Source organism: Pongo abelii, chromosome 10 (assembly GCF_028885655.2).
Source record: "Pongo abelii isolate AG06213 chromosome 10, NHGRI_mPonAbe1-v2.0_pri, whole genome shotgun sequence".
NCBI classification, from domain to species: domain Eukaryota; kingdom Metazoa; phylum Chordata; class Mammalia; order Primates; family Hominidae; genus Pongo; species Pongo abelii.
This window is the reverse complement of record NC_071995.2, coordinates 84,580,472-84,594,827: the sequence shown is the minus strand read 5'-3', so window position 1 is coordinate 84,594,827 and position 14,356 is coordinate 84,580,472. Positions and strand designations below refer to the sequence as shown.

Sequence of the window (14,356 nt, the reverse complement as noted above, 5' to 3'; positions counted from 1 at the left end):
GCCAGTGGTTTCACAGAGGCTTCAGTCGTAACTACTTGTTATTTGTCTTGGCAATTCATAAGGTTCCCATAGCCATTACAGTAATAATTTACCTTTGCTGAATTCATGGATTAAGGTGAATAATGTGTTCCTGGACAACAGTCAATCAAGAACTGATCTAAGATCATTAATTTATGTTGCCTGGCTACAGTGTTCAGAAAGGGTGGCTGTAATTTAACCACTTAAAAAATGGCTAAAGGAGCACCCAGGCATTTTCTATTTTGGTGACCTATGGTTGTAAGAGTACACTGTTACTGAATTGTTGCAGGTAAAGTATAGTGGAAGATGCATTACCTAATATCAGCTAATAGCAAAATTAGCAAAAAGTTACACAAAATCAACAGGAGGGATATTTAACAAAGTCTGACAAAATAACAAATTTACAGAAAGTTATTGTAGCCTTATATTGCTGAAAACAAGGAAGTCCTGAAAAAAAGGCTGAAATAATGTAAGACTTAAATGAACAGTTGAATTACAACTGCTATTGACAGATCCTCATGAAACAAAAATAAAACAATCGATTTTAAAATAAATGTATTACAATATCCTCAAATGTAAGGAGAAATAAACTTACTCTGCCTGTTACATGTATAGCACTAGACATTAAAAACAACTCTTAGAATTCATTAGGATTTCTATAACTGGTTTCTGATTAATTGTGGATTACTTAAAACCTTTTTATAAGATTTATTTAATTATATCTACAGATAGATACACGTACTTCATTATAAAGAGTATAACAAGGACAGTATTCTCATTTACATCTTCAGAAATGTATTATATTTTATTACAGATGATGCTTAATGACTGATTCTGGAAATATCAGTGCTGGTATATATTTGAGCAAGTACAATTGAAATGTAAAGCTAATGCAGATCGCAGACACAAAGCTTGGTTTATGAATAGAAATCTGTGGAATCATAGAGTTCTTTAGAAAAATTAATCTGTTATTCCTGCCATAGAGTTAGTTTTCTCAGGGTCCATCCCTACCCAAATACAGATACTGGGACCTTTTCATTCCACATAACCACCATTCATTTAGGTACCATCCTCTTGAGTCAGTGGATTTGTATGCATCCTAGGTCTTGGAAAAGAAGAGTATAGAACATTTAGAGTGAGTCTCAATAATGTTTTGCATCAAGAAAAGGCATTACTTGTGCTAGATTGTGTGCAGGAGGAGTCTTCACTCACATGTGGACTGATGAACTGTAAATGTAGATATCCTGGCTTTCACAGGACTCCCTAGTACTAGAACCTAATGTTACTGGGCAGTCTGCATGTTGAATCAGCACCTGTTCATATAGTTTCCCTCCTACTAGTCAAGTTATTTTTCTCTGTCCCTACTGACTTCCTGCAAGATTAGACTCCATCTAATGTTTTTGCTCAAACTTACCATGCCACTGACACCCATCTCTTTACCTGAGTGAGATGGAGTAATCTGGATTTTTCTCTATTCACCTTCCAAACTATTATTTTACATAAAAACTGCACTTTACTTTTTTTACAGCTTTCATTTCAGATGTTTTAGAACACATTTACTTATTTTAGTGAAATCTGGTGTTGCACATCAAAACATGTGGCTCACCTACCCGAGGGTTTGGAGAGTGATTTTTAAACCTGGCCACAGAGAAAATCATGTGGAGAGTAACAGAAAAGTCTCACCTACATCCCATTCTCAAAGATTTTGTTTCAAGTAGTTTGATGGGGCCCTGTATTTCAACATTTCAAGTTGAGATTCAAACAAGCGGACATGGTTGAAAAATACTGGCTTATAGTACTTAAGAGCGCTTTTGAAAATCTTAACATTGATCTATCTTGTAGATTTGTTGCAAACTAAATAAAACAAATTAAATAACCATTGAAAAACGTGGATCACAGTGCCTAGCACCAAGTCAGCAAGCAACTGGTGAAGATGATGATGATGATGATGATGATGATAATGTTTTTTCTTTTCCTTTACAATGATAATAATACTATTTCTCCTTGTGGTAATGTGTGTTTGAAGGATTTGAAGACTCTTCTACTACAAAGGTATAGTAAGGTGAAAAAACGCACCATCATTAGTATTTCAATTGGTTTTTCACTCTCTTTCATGTGTAAACATTCATATGTCTGAAGCAATGTTTTGAGCACAGCAGATTTTATATGAATAACCCCCGTTATTGGTATAACACAAAGTGGTTGTGTTCATATGCTCCTCATCAAGATCTGAATTCAATTCTAAGTTTCTATGAGACTAATGTTGCTCCAAACTTGTCAAGATAGAGTCAGTCGTTCTTGATTTGATCTAATTTGGGTTACATGAGACAAAAGGCAAGAAAATTGAGGTGAATGAAAAAAAAATGCCAAATGGAGTTGTAAGATTTTATATTAGGAATGAAGCAAAATATATTTATAAGAAAGCAAGTAAAGTGTCCTTAGTTAAGAAGCAATATGAATACACAAGACACCCTTGTTCAGAGAACATGGTAAAAAACAAATCCTTCTATTCGTTGATCTTTAGGTTTGGTACAAAGGTTAACCATCACATTCAAAGGAAACCTAGTCAAATAAGCTTAAGTTTATGTTAAATTGGGATATCTTTAATAAGTTAATGCTTTCACTTTGCATTTAAAAACAAGAAGCTGAATCACTAAAATAGTAATAGCTTCTTACCTTCATGTCTAAGAATTTGTATTTCTTTAACATAGAAGCAGGAAGACTTTTCTTCATCCTTACTAAATCATTTTCTCTTTCTCCAGAGTAAAATTTACTGATGCATAAACATAGTTAAATATCTTGGGGCTATCCATTCTCAGGAAAGAAAGGTGGTATGGCCTAATAATTCTAAGTATTTTCAAAATTTTTATCTGCACAGAAAACAGAAATAAAGGTAATATACTGAAGCTGCCACACAATAGATTTAAGGTAGATATAGAGAAAAAAAAAATGACAGTGCAGATGAGTAAGTATAGAAAAGGAATTCAAGTGAGGTCAATAAATAGATATTCTTATGAGGTTTAGTTATATCTAGAATTTATTAGATGGAAAATACAATTCCTAGATCTCTCTTATTGTAACAGTGTTATCATTGCTACGTAGGCACAGTTATTTTCAAGACTAACTACATTTTTTAAAAGCAACATAAGACTTTGTAGAAACAAAATAAAAACAATTTATTATAAATAGACTAACCTCTGAAATAAATTTGGGATGGAACATCGGAATTTGTGCTAGTAAAAAATTCAATGTTTTAAAGTTCTGCCTTTTTCAATAATTGCTGCAGGAACTTTTTTAAATTCCTGCTTTTCAATAGGTTTTAATAGATATCTATCTTTCATGGCTTATTCTTGTAAAACTGAAAAATTACCTAACTGTGATCATTCATATACAAAAGTTACCTATATACTTTACATATTATATTTTGTTAAATGAAAAGGGATAAACTAGTGTATTACGTGTTGGTGCCCATATAAATAGAGCTGCCACCTTGTGGATAACTAGGTAGTGGGCCACTCAATGTTGCAAGATGTAGTAAAAAAATCCTATATATACCCAACTGCTCAAGAGGAGATAATAATGTTCACAACAGTTTTAAACTTCTTTAAATTCTTAAGTTCTGCCTATCAAATTATCACCTGTAGGACATCTTCATTCCTTCTGAAGTTAGTAATAAACTAAACCTTATTAATATGTAGGTTGGGAAACATTGGAGAATGGTTTATCCAGTTTAATTAGCCTCTAGTGCTGATTTGTTTTGATAATATAAATAATTAGTTTAACCACAAAATTGATGTAACAGAAATAATTGTCAGGCAATTAAATATTGCAATGATTTCAGCTCCTGGGAAATATATAGTATGTAAGTACCACAATAAAATTGAGATGTACTTGGCTTAAACTACAAAACATCTTTAAGTTGACTTGTCAAAATAATTTTATTGATTCCATTTTCTTCATATTAAAAAACATTTACTAGGCCAGGTGCGGTGGCTCACTCCTGTAATCCCAGCACGTTGGGAGGCTGAGGTGGGCGGATCATGAGGTCAGGAGATCCAGACCATCCTGGCTAACACGGTGAAACCCCATCTCCACTAAAAACACAAAAAATTAGCTGGACGTGGTGGCGGGTGGTCCCAGCTACTCAGGAGGCTGAGGAAGGAGAATGGCATGAACCCGGGAGGCAGAGCTTGCAGTGAGCCAAGATCGTACCACTGCACTCCAGCCTGGGCGACAGAGTGAGACTCCGTCTCAAAAAAAAAGGAAAGAAAGAAAACATTTACTAATATACATGTACTGAGAATGAAGCCTAAATTGATGTCTATAGAGTGTTTTGCCCCCTCATGTTAAACTTTTACACACTATTAAAGTTAAAATATTTTATATTCTCTGAACTCACAAATGCTAGCTGGCCATTTTAGTTGGAGGAATGTAATAAATAATGAGACAACGTTGGTAAATTCATTCTCAAATGCAGTGTTTGTTATTATTCCTTTATAAAATTAGAGCTATATGCAGCAGTTTACTTTTCTACATGTGTATATTAAATAGAATATTCAAGAAATGACACCATCCTTTTATTTTTCTTGTAATTTCTTAATGTTTTAACATTTTTACATTTAGAATTTTTTTTTTACATTTTGTAATCAGGTTGTATTTCTTAATAATATTATTTTAGCGTAGTAGAAAACAGTTACACATCTTATTGTCAATGTTCACATCACATACACACTATCTTATTTTTGACCTTAACCCAGATACATGTGCAGACTGATGTTCAAGTATCATCAGACTTTTTTCCAAAGGACATTCTGAAAATAAATTACTGAAAGGTCTTGAAGTTTAGTATCTCTACTCTTCCAAAAGAAACACCACTAAATAATCACAAAAAATTTTTATAAATTCCACTAATTATTAGTTTCTAATGATTTCTCCCCACTGTAAGAGAATATATGTATATATATTTTCTTCTGTCCTTATGTATAAAATATACTTTGGAGTAATAAAACTGATATTCATATATGAACTATTATATCCTATATTTATCTGAACATTCCTGGGTGTATAGATGTAATTATTTAAAACTAAAATATAAATTCTCTCCTAATAAATAAATACAAAATTTGAAGTTGACTTATTAATGTATGTGATAAAGATTCATTCATTATCCTAGTCCAACATTAATGTGAAGTATTTCTAGTACATTATCTTTTTTCCTATCAATTTTCCTAGGAATTAAAGTATAAGCCAATAATTTTGTTAATTTTTAACAATTCAAATTTTAAATATGAAATTATTTTCATATGTAATAAATGTATGTCCTTAAAATACTAAATAATTCATTAGAGACTCCATCTTGTATAATATTTAAGCATTGAAATCTATATTCTTAAAAAATCTCATTGACATATTTTAATAACAAAAACCAGCATTCTTTACTAGGTACCTTATTCACTTATAAACAAATTTTGTGTAGGATGTGGGTTATTGATACAAAATGCCTATACATTGATACCTGTGGAAATTGGCAAATAAATAAATAAACAAACAAACAAAAATGCCTGCAGAGCACTAGGAGTATTTAAGTTTCCCAATCTTTATATTGCTGTATTTCTCTAGGCACATTATATATGGCATTCTGTCACCCAAACAAATGCAAAACAAATAAGAGAGGTTATGATTTGTGTGCACCAAAATCACCAGAAAATACATTTGTCTTTAAAAATTAACTGAATGTAGATAGATAGATAGATAGATAGATAGATAGATAGATAGATAGATTGATTGATTGATTATACCCTGTTGCATGTAGAAACCATGCTGAAATTATTCTGGGAGGGTTAAAAACTCCAAAACAAACAAACAAAAAAAACATTGAGTGAGTCAGTGTTATAAATCAAGTTAATTTGCAACATTATTTTTGAGTTGAAATATTAAGGGTTTAACATATTTATATCATTACTTTGAGGGCACCAAAGTAACTCTAAATTTTAAGTCTTCCATGTGTCTTTAAAATTAATGCATTTGATTGTTTTTATAACAACAATAATATTAATTGTATCTTATATTTATGTAATACTTTTTATTTTATATAACAAGCTTCTATGCATTGTCTCATCTGATCCCTATATCTTTATTATTATTATTTTGCTGTATGTAGCATTACCACTCTCAGTTTATACATAAAAGATGTTAAATTACCAGAATTTTTACAGATAGTAAGTGGTAGAGCAAGAACTGGAGGATGAATCATTTCAACCCTAGTCTAGAACTCTTGCTCCCATGTCACATGCTAACTCGCTACTCAGAGTAATGAAATAAACTGACTATCATAAAAGTCAGAACTTGGGAGGAAATGTGAACATATAAAAATGTATTTTCATATATTATCAACTTTTTGAACTCTTATTGAGGCCATTGAGTAAAAATAATTTTCTGTCATTGTAAATGCGGAGGGAATGTAACAAGTATTTGCCCTGAATCCATTATTCAGAAATAAATGAAATAGCATAAAGTCATGCAAGTGCACTGTTGGTGACTTTCCTTTCCCTAAAGTTGGGGTGGTTGAAGTGAATTTCCTTGTTCCTTTTTCCAGGTGCTTGTACTGTTTGCATGCTGAGCTGCACAGCTTTCAAAGGGCTTGCCCTGGGATATGGCTGGGCTAGATTTAGAAGGAACTGGTCATTGACTAGCTCTGGTAATTCTTGCATCTCACAGTTATGCGGTTGACAGCTCCTTTCGGTAGGGAACGCTTGGGTATATTTCAAGGTGATTGTAGTTTTGTCCCTCTGGCAGCAAGCTGCTGCAACCAGCTTAGCCCATTATCCTCCTCTCTCACTGGATTTAAGCCTGGGGAGAAATCTGGGGCTTTTGTCAAGATAGAAGGTAAGAGATGGATAATTATTCCCCGTGTGTGCTCAAAAAGAACAGCACTATATCATAGAGTAGCTTTCAATTACTGAAATGGGATTGTCTGAAGTTCCAGTGACTTATAAATTACTCTTTGTAAAAACCAATATTTAACATTATTATGTTAGTGATGTGCTTTTAATATCTCATACTTTAAGGTTTATTACATGAAACTTTGCAAATAGTGTTTAACACTCAGAGAATAAAATGCATTTCCATTTTTGTGTTTTTATTAGAAGATTTAAAAACAAATGTCTGCTCTGAAAAAATTGATTAAAAACTTCACTGTACAATTGACTACATTATAATTTTTCTCAATTTGAGTTTCTTAAATCTCAGGGGCTAGTACTGTAAAATCAATGCAAAGTAATTACAAAATTTAAAATTCCAGATGTTATGATTACATACATCTTGTCCTTTAATATCCATTCTGTCAAATACCTTTTATAAACACTGCTACTTAACAAAACACATTTGGAAAATAAAATTTTCACTAATTCTGATTAATTAATTAGGTAAATCAGTCTTAGCATATTTAGAGGGCAGTATTTACAGTTTGTGATCCCCCAGGAGCTCAACATTACTTTCACTCTCCTTTTAAAGGCAGAAATTATAGTCAGGAATGTGCATTTCAATTTGCAGCTGACAGTTTAGGGTTAAGATATGATTCCAGGTAACAGAAGCCAATGAGAGTACACCCAGTTGATGTTTGTGACATCATCTTCCAGTCGGAGTACATAGAACAGCTGAGGTAGCGTTCAGTTTCAGCACAGTGCCATTATGATGGATGTTTACATCTCTTCATTGAGAGCCAATTATCTCGCTTTTGTGTGAGGCCCAAGGATCACTCATGCTTCCAGGCTGCACAGAGCACTGTTGGATCTAGCTGAACGAATTGTTTTCTCTGTCTCTGGTAAGGGCTTCTTCTGTTTTACCTTCTCTTTTAAAATAAAGGTAGATGTGTCTTACAGAGAAAATAGTGTAAGGGTCAAAAAGGATTACTATCTGGTAAGCTTTTATTCAGGAATATTTATCATTATTTAAAGGACTATGGAGTTAGCAAAATGAATTGAAGAAAGAGCTTGCTAACGTGTACCTGACAAACTAATTTGCAGCAGAAAATGAACGGCAGGTAAATCCAGCTTCGCTTTAGAAAAAGGAAAGTACTGCTATTATAAGACCACAATTTTGAATGTGTTTTTAAAACTGTATATGTGTATGTGTATCATTCTGCATCATTTCTCTATATTTTTCTATTAGTATTAAAGAATAGTGGTAGAAATGGTCAGCCAAGTAGTGTTGCTGTAGACTTAACATGAGTCAAAGTTTCTAATTGTTAAATGGCAGTTCTTTGGGACAGTTTTCCAAAGTTGCATTTATACAGGGAAAACAAAATTTACCAAGTAAGCAAAGGCTCTGGCTTCTGAAATAAAGTTGTAGGACTTTACATTCATATTTACCATTTAAATATATAGAAATAATAATAACAAAAAATTTTAAGAATGAATGTAAGGGTTTCTTTGTGGAATTAAGAGATATTAAAATCATTTATTGCATTTTTGTTATGCTTTTTAGTACATAAAAAATACTGTCTTTTACGTAGCCAGAAAATATTTAAATCCTAAAAGTGTATCTTTATATTATTTAATCATTTGTCAGTAGTAACTTTTATGCCTGAGGATCTTGTTATATTGTAGCAAAACAAATATATTTAGAGCTGTTGAACTGCTATGGATAGGTGATTGAATGTGACAGAGAACCTGAAAAGTCACTACACTAAAAGCTTTCAATTGATTGAGAATGTTCACATGCTAACCAATGAAGAATTCAAAAATATTTGTATCCCCTCAAATGTTGTCTATTATTATGGTATAAAGTAGTATACTGTTGTTATTTTAAAGTTGGATGCAGTTATTTATGAAATAAAGCCACAGAAAAGTGTAATTAGCTATTATTTTATTTAACATGCTCTTTTATTTTAATAGCATCACCATTCCTCCTAGGGTTATAAAACTTTTGAATAATGGCTTGTTCATCAAGTGTTGATGTGCTTATGCTTTTTAGATTTATTTTTACTGTGCCTTTAACATAGAATATTTCTGCCTTTGCAAACTAGTAATTTTGATAATTAAAAATCAGGATTTGGAGATTCTCGAGTTGAGCTTTAAGACAGCAGGGGTTTCTCAGCTATGTCACACTCTGTATCTTCTGCTAGCCCAGTCCTGTTTGGCAGCTCTAGACATTACTGTTGTTCGAGTTGTCTCCTTTAGTCCATTCAGGTCTGAACAAAACTGAGTTTATAGAAAGTGTCAGATGTGTATTAATGAAATCTAAACAAGTGAGCTTAATGTCTCAGCCACGACAATATGTAATCAACAAAACCTCAAAAAGCTTCCAATATACATCTAGAGTTAATTTTTTGCTCAGGAAAATTTAAGTTGTTATATTCTGTGAATTTCAAAATTTAAAGTGAAATCTAAAATTTTGATAATATGAGCTTGAAAGCATGAGTCACTTCTTTGAAATGAATTTTTTTCTTTCCCTAAGTACTCTATAGTGGAGTTGAAAAACCCAGTGGTACTGACTGTGTCATTTTCACAGGTGATTAAACTTAACTAAGGAAAAAGCATTTGTCTCCTAATAATTAATTCTTTAAAAATCTATTTATATCATTCTGTCAACAATGAAGAAAATCTTACTCAGCTACTGAGTGATCTAGACATTTAAATTGTATTTTATCCTGTGTATGATTCCTTCTTTCAGTATTAGCCTTGCTAGTTACAAATGCACTACATTGATGGTGACTGCGGTGTTAAATTGCTTATCTCCTTCTTTTCCTTTGGACAACTTTATACAACACAAGTACACGAGATATGAGCTACCTGGATAATGGACTTCATTCATTTCATAAAAAGTTTTTTATTATTATTTTTAATTTAAGAGAGGACATCAATGATATCATAGCAATTTCCTATGCCACAAAGTCCCTAGGAAGGCTTCTCAGTACAGGGTGACATAAATAAATGATGTGTGATGTTACATGTACTGCCCTGTTCTCTGCATACTCCATATGCTGGGGGTGATATATTTTTTCTTTTGAAAATGACTCCTCAAATTATGTTTTTACCTATTGCAAAATAATACTCTTTTGTATGTTTTAATACTTTCCTAGAATTTAGTTTAATGTAAGCCCCTTTATTAGTTTCATGTAATGATTGAATGCACAATACTGCTTGGTTTTTTAGTTTCTCAGTTCAAGCACTTGAATGATCATGAATTCTATGCTTGTCTTGACAGTGGGAAATTCTGGGCATTCCAGGCCAACTTTTTACTTAAGCCAAAAACTATAGTAACTATGATGTCATCTTGGACAGCTTGGACTTATTGTGTGAATGTCTGGATATTTAGGTGTATATTTTAGGTACATAAATGTAATGTTTTTATGTATTTTAAAGTTTAAAAGATCTTTTAATCAACATTGTGTATATATATAATTAATTCTTAACAATTGATATGTGATAAAGTAATTGATATTATGCAACTAAGGAAACAGAGACTAATAATTTGTAACTTGTTGCCAAAGATCACCCAGTCAGTAAGTCAGTAAATGGAGGAGCTAGGACTCAGAAACAGGTTTACGAATTTCAGTGCCCCAAATCAATTTCTCTTTCTTTCTTTGTTTCTTTCTTTCTCCCTCCCTCACTTAATACAGCTGGTTATCTAATCAGTCGCTTTTCTTGAGTATCTACTCCATGCCAGGCACTCTTCTAGGTACTTGGCATTTATAACTGAACAATGTAAAAAAATTCTTGTTGTTGCATATATTATTTTTTTCTACCTGAAAAACTCTCATCTTTAATTTACTACAAATGTAGAATGTATTTTAAGGTGTGGCTAATTAAAACCAAAAACTTTATGGGAAATAGGAAACATAAGTTAAAGGATACGTTCATTTGCATTTCTTGTGTTTCTGTGTGTCTCTAAGTTCTCAGGTATGTTTTAATCTAAAATAGATTTTTATGGTATATTTGGGTTTTGTGAAAAGTCTATCAATTATTTTATAACTCATACTTGATTCTGAATGTGGTCACTAAAATATTATAAGAATAAAATAGTTTGTGGTAGATTCCAAAAACAGTATCAAGCATTTTTGGACAAAGTTACCTTGTATTTATAATGTATATTCAAGCAAGCTAGCTTTATTTTTATTGTCTATTTTACAATCAATTATTTACTGGTAATAGTATGCCGAGTTTACAGTTGTTTGACTTTGGACAAGGTTCTTTATAGTATAAGTAAAAGAATAAAAAATGGAGAATTTTTTATTTTAATTAAAAAACTTAATATCTCCCAAATGATAGTAGTTTGTGTTTGAACAAGCAAACTAGAGACAATTTACCTTTTAAGGCCAATTTTTTCACTATCTTGGCAGATACTAATGCTAGTTCCTAGGGCAATGGCACTAAAAAGTGATATTTATTCCCTATTGAACTTATTTACAGATACTCAGTGATTTAAAAGAAATAAAAAGCCTAAAATACAACCTCCTCAGAGAAAATCAATCTGTACGTAGAACCTATCAGTTGAAGATAAATTATTTTTAGATAGTATCATTTAATTAGCCACTGAAGAATCTGTCTAATGACATATGTATAAATTGTACAACAAAAGTTGACTGAACACACTTGATTTGGCTTAAAATATTTTACTGTTGTCCTATTGCATAATAATAAAACAATAGCCCTGAACTTAGTCCCTACTTAGTAATGCCCATCTGAAGTATGCAGAATAAGACAGTAAAATTAGAATTCAATAATTGAAAGTATGAATGTGAGTTTTTATCTGCTTTCTCTCTCTACCTCTGAAGCTATGACAAAGGAATGTGCCCTTTTCAGGGGTTAATAAATTATAAAGACTTTTCCACTTCTTTCAGAGTTAGAGACAGAGAAGCTTGTTCACATTCAAACTGCATAAAATGAAAAGATAATCTAGAGCTATTAAGCAGTAGATGTTTTTCCAAGAAGTTTTACAAGGCACTGGGCCTTGGGTTTAGCTATTTTTAACAGCTTATATCCATGAATTAATTTTAATAGTGTTTTTGATGAGAAAAGATAAATGGACAACAGTACTTTTTAATGCTAAATTCTGCTGAAAGCAGAGAATTGGTTGTTCAGTGTTTGATACTGGTCTCAGTGGCATGGAACTGAGCATATCATAAAGGTTGTCTAGGTAAATTTTCACAAGTAAGTGGCTCTCTACCTGTGTGCCATGGCACACCATAAAACTCTCAAGGGTATGTCCTAACATTTGGGTCAATGTGGAAAATGCGTTTTGCCTAAAACTGAGTGTACATATTGGTAGTGCAGTCAGTCAGATAAAATATTGAGCTGAGTGAAACCAATAATATGGGGAAGAAAATGACACAATTTGCTGTGATGAGAAGCAAGGTGTAAAGTTAAGTTCCAGCAACTTTTCTCCATTCGAAGTACAGAAGAGGCTATGATCACGCTAGAAAACAGTTTTTCTCAGCAGAGCAAGAAAAGAGCAGATGCTTTTAAAGACACTTTCTTTTTTGTTTGCGTGCACTTGTTGCATGTAAGAATATGCAATAAGTGCATGCAAATTGTATTCAGGTAGTCTAGGACCAGGTGTGGCTAATTAAAACCAAAAACTTTATGGGAAATAGGAAGCATAAGTTAAAGGATACATTCATTTGCATTTCTTGTGTTTCTGTGTGTCTCTAAGTTCTCAAGTATGTTTTAATCTAAAATAGATTTTTACGTTATATTTGGGTTTTAAATGTTGACTTTTAATGTTTTTAAAAGTCTGAGACCAGACTACCTGAATACAATTTGTTGTTCCACCCTTTTCAGGCTTCATGCCTTCATAATAAAAAAAAAAATGGGAAATAAAAGTACCTACCTTGTAAGTTTGTTGTGAAAATTTCATGAACTAATCTTATAAGCATGGAGAACAGTGCCTTGCATATAGTAAATGTTCAATTACTATTGCCTCTCTTTAGTATTTTCATGGTTACTGACTTGCTTAGTATTGTGTGGGTGTGTCTTTTAATTCATTCAGGAGTTTTCATTAAAAATTGCTATTCACTAACATGAAAACTCTGGTATAGTACAAACACACAATTTTGGGAACCAATCATACTAATTACTTTTGAAACTAGATGCTGATTGTAGATTTTGTTGGTAAACACAGGTTAATCATTTACTGCATATAAAATTTCTGATGTTTTAACTTTATTGTAAGATAAAAAAATGAATTAAATAACTTTTAGGAACTTTTCTCAAATCTAAAATGATATAATATGGGATATCATATACATACAAATCTAAGTACGTAATAAAATAGAAAGTCTTATGGCTTTACCTTTTATCTTTTATCCTATTTTACTTTGCTACTTTTTATTCTATGATTTTTCATAAGTCAATGAGAGTTTCATACCTGGAGTTATGAAAGTTTTATTTGTCTAATATATGTAGAGACTGACAGTCTCTGCTTTTCAGCAGTCCATTGTCTCATATTGGTGATGAAGTGGTGATAGAATTGAGTTAAAGTTTTTCAGTTCTTCTTTACTCATGACATTCTGTATTCTTAACATAGTCGTTAGAGGCAAAGTATGTTTTTATTTTAAAAATCTCTCTCTCTCTCTCTCAGTGTGTGTGTGTGTATGTGTGTGTGTGTGTGTGTGTGTAGGTTGCTTGTTTTGTTTTAATGAAGTATCTAACATGTACCTAATATTACCTCAAGAGAGATACAAATAGAAAAGGATAAAAAATGTAATGTGTAAAGTAGGTTATTCTTCCACACCGTTTATAATCTTGTAGAATAAAGGCATTAATGAATGTGTAAAACATTTTTTAAAAATCTATTCATTCCACTAAGGTATTTTCCCTTCACTTTTAAGTGCTCTGACTCATTCTACAAATTATTTAAAGCTCAGCCACTCAATTACTGAGCACTTACGGCATGCCAGCAGTGAACAGAGCACCACCGCTGCTCTCCAGGGGTTCATGGTCTAGTGATCAACACAAAGTTGGAAATAAATAATTGCAATCCATTGTGATAAGTTTTACATTAGAGATATGCACAGAGTGCTCAGGGGACACCCACAAGGAGTGACTTATTCTATGTGTAAAAATCTGGAAAATCTTTAAAAATAAGCTGTCACTTAGCTGAGTTTTGGAAAATTAGAGACTTTTTCAGGTACAGGTGGGCAAAGGATATTTCAGATAGAGGGACCTCATTAAGAACAAAGTCAAAATGAGAAGAGAAAGCACAGTGTGTTCAGTTAAGGTCAAGTTGCTTATCATGCAACTTGCAATGCAAGTTATCATGCAACTTATCATGCAACTTATCAATGCAACTTATCATGCAAGTTGCTTATCATGCTTCACTCCTGCAAAGGCAGGAG

General features: G+C 32.3%; 1 protein-coding gene across 8 annotated transcripts in view; it reads left to right on the top strand.

Moving 5' to 3' along the window:
• Positions 1-14,356, top strand: part of MGAT4C (MGAT4 family member C) — a 480,138-nt gene that overhangs the window by 172,880 nt on the left and 292,902 nt on the right. For 2 of the 8 annotated variants that reach the window (XR_008512018.2, XR_008512019.2), the window contains exons 1-2: positions 7,289-7,840; positions 7,974-8,059. The exons of 1 other annotated variant lie outside the window; for it this stretch is intronic. The gene's annotated coding sequence lies outside the window, so the exon portion shown is untranslated. Of the gene's footprint in view, positions 1-7,283; positions 7,841-7,973; positions 8,060-14,356 lie in introns of those variants that run through there. 5 more of the 8 variants (XR_010135806.1, XR_008512017.2, XR_010135807.1 and 2 more) reach the window with 4 other exon arrangements.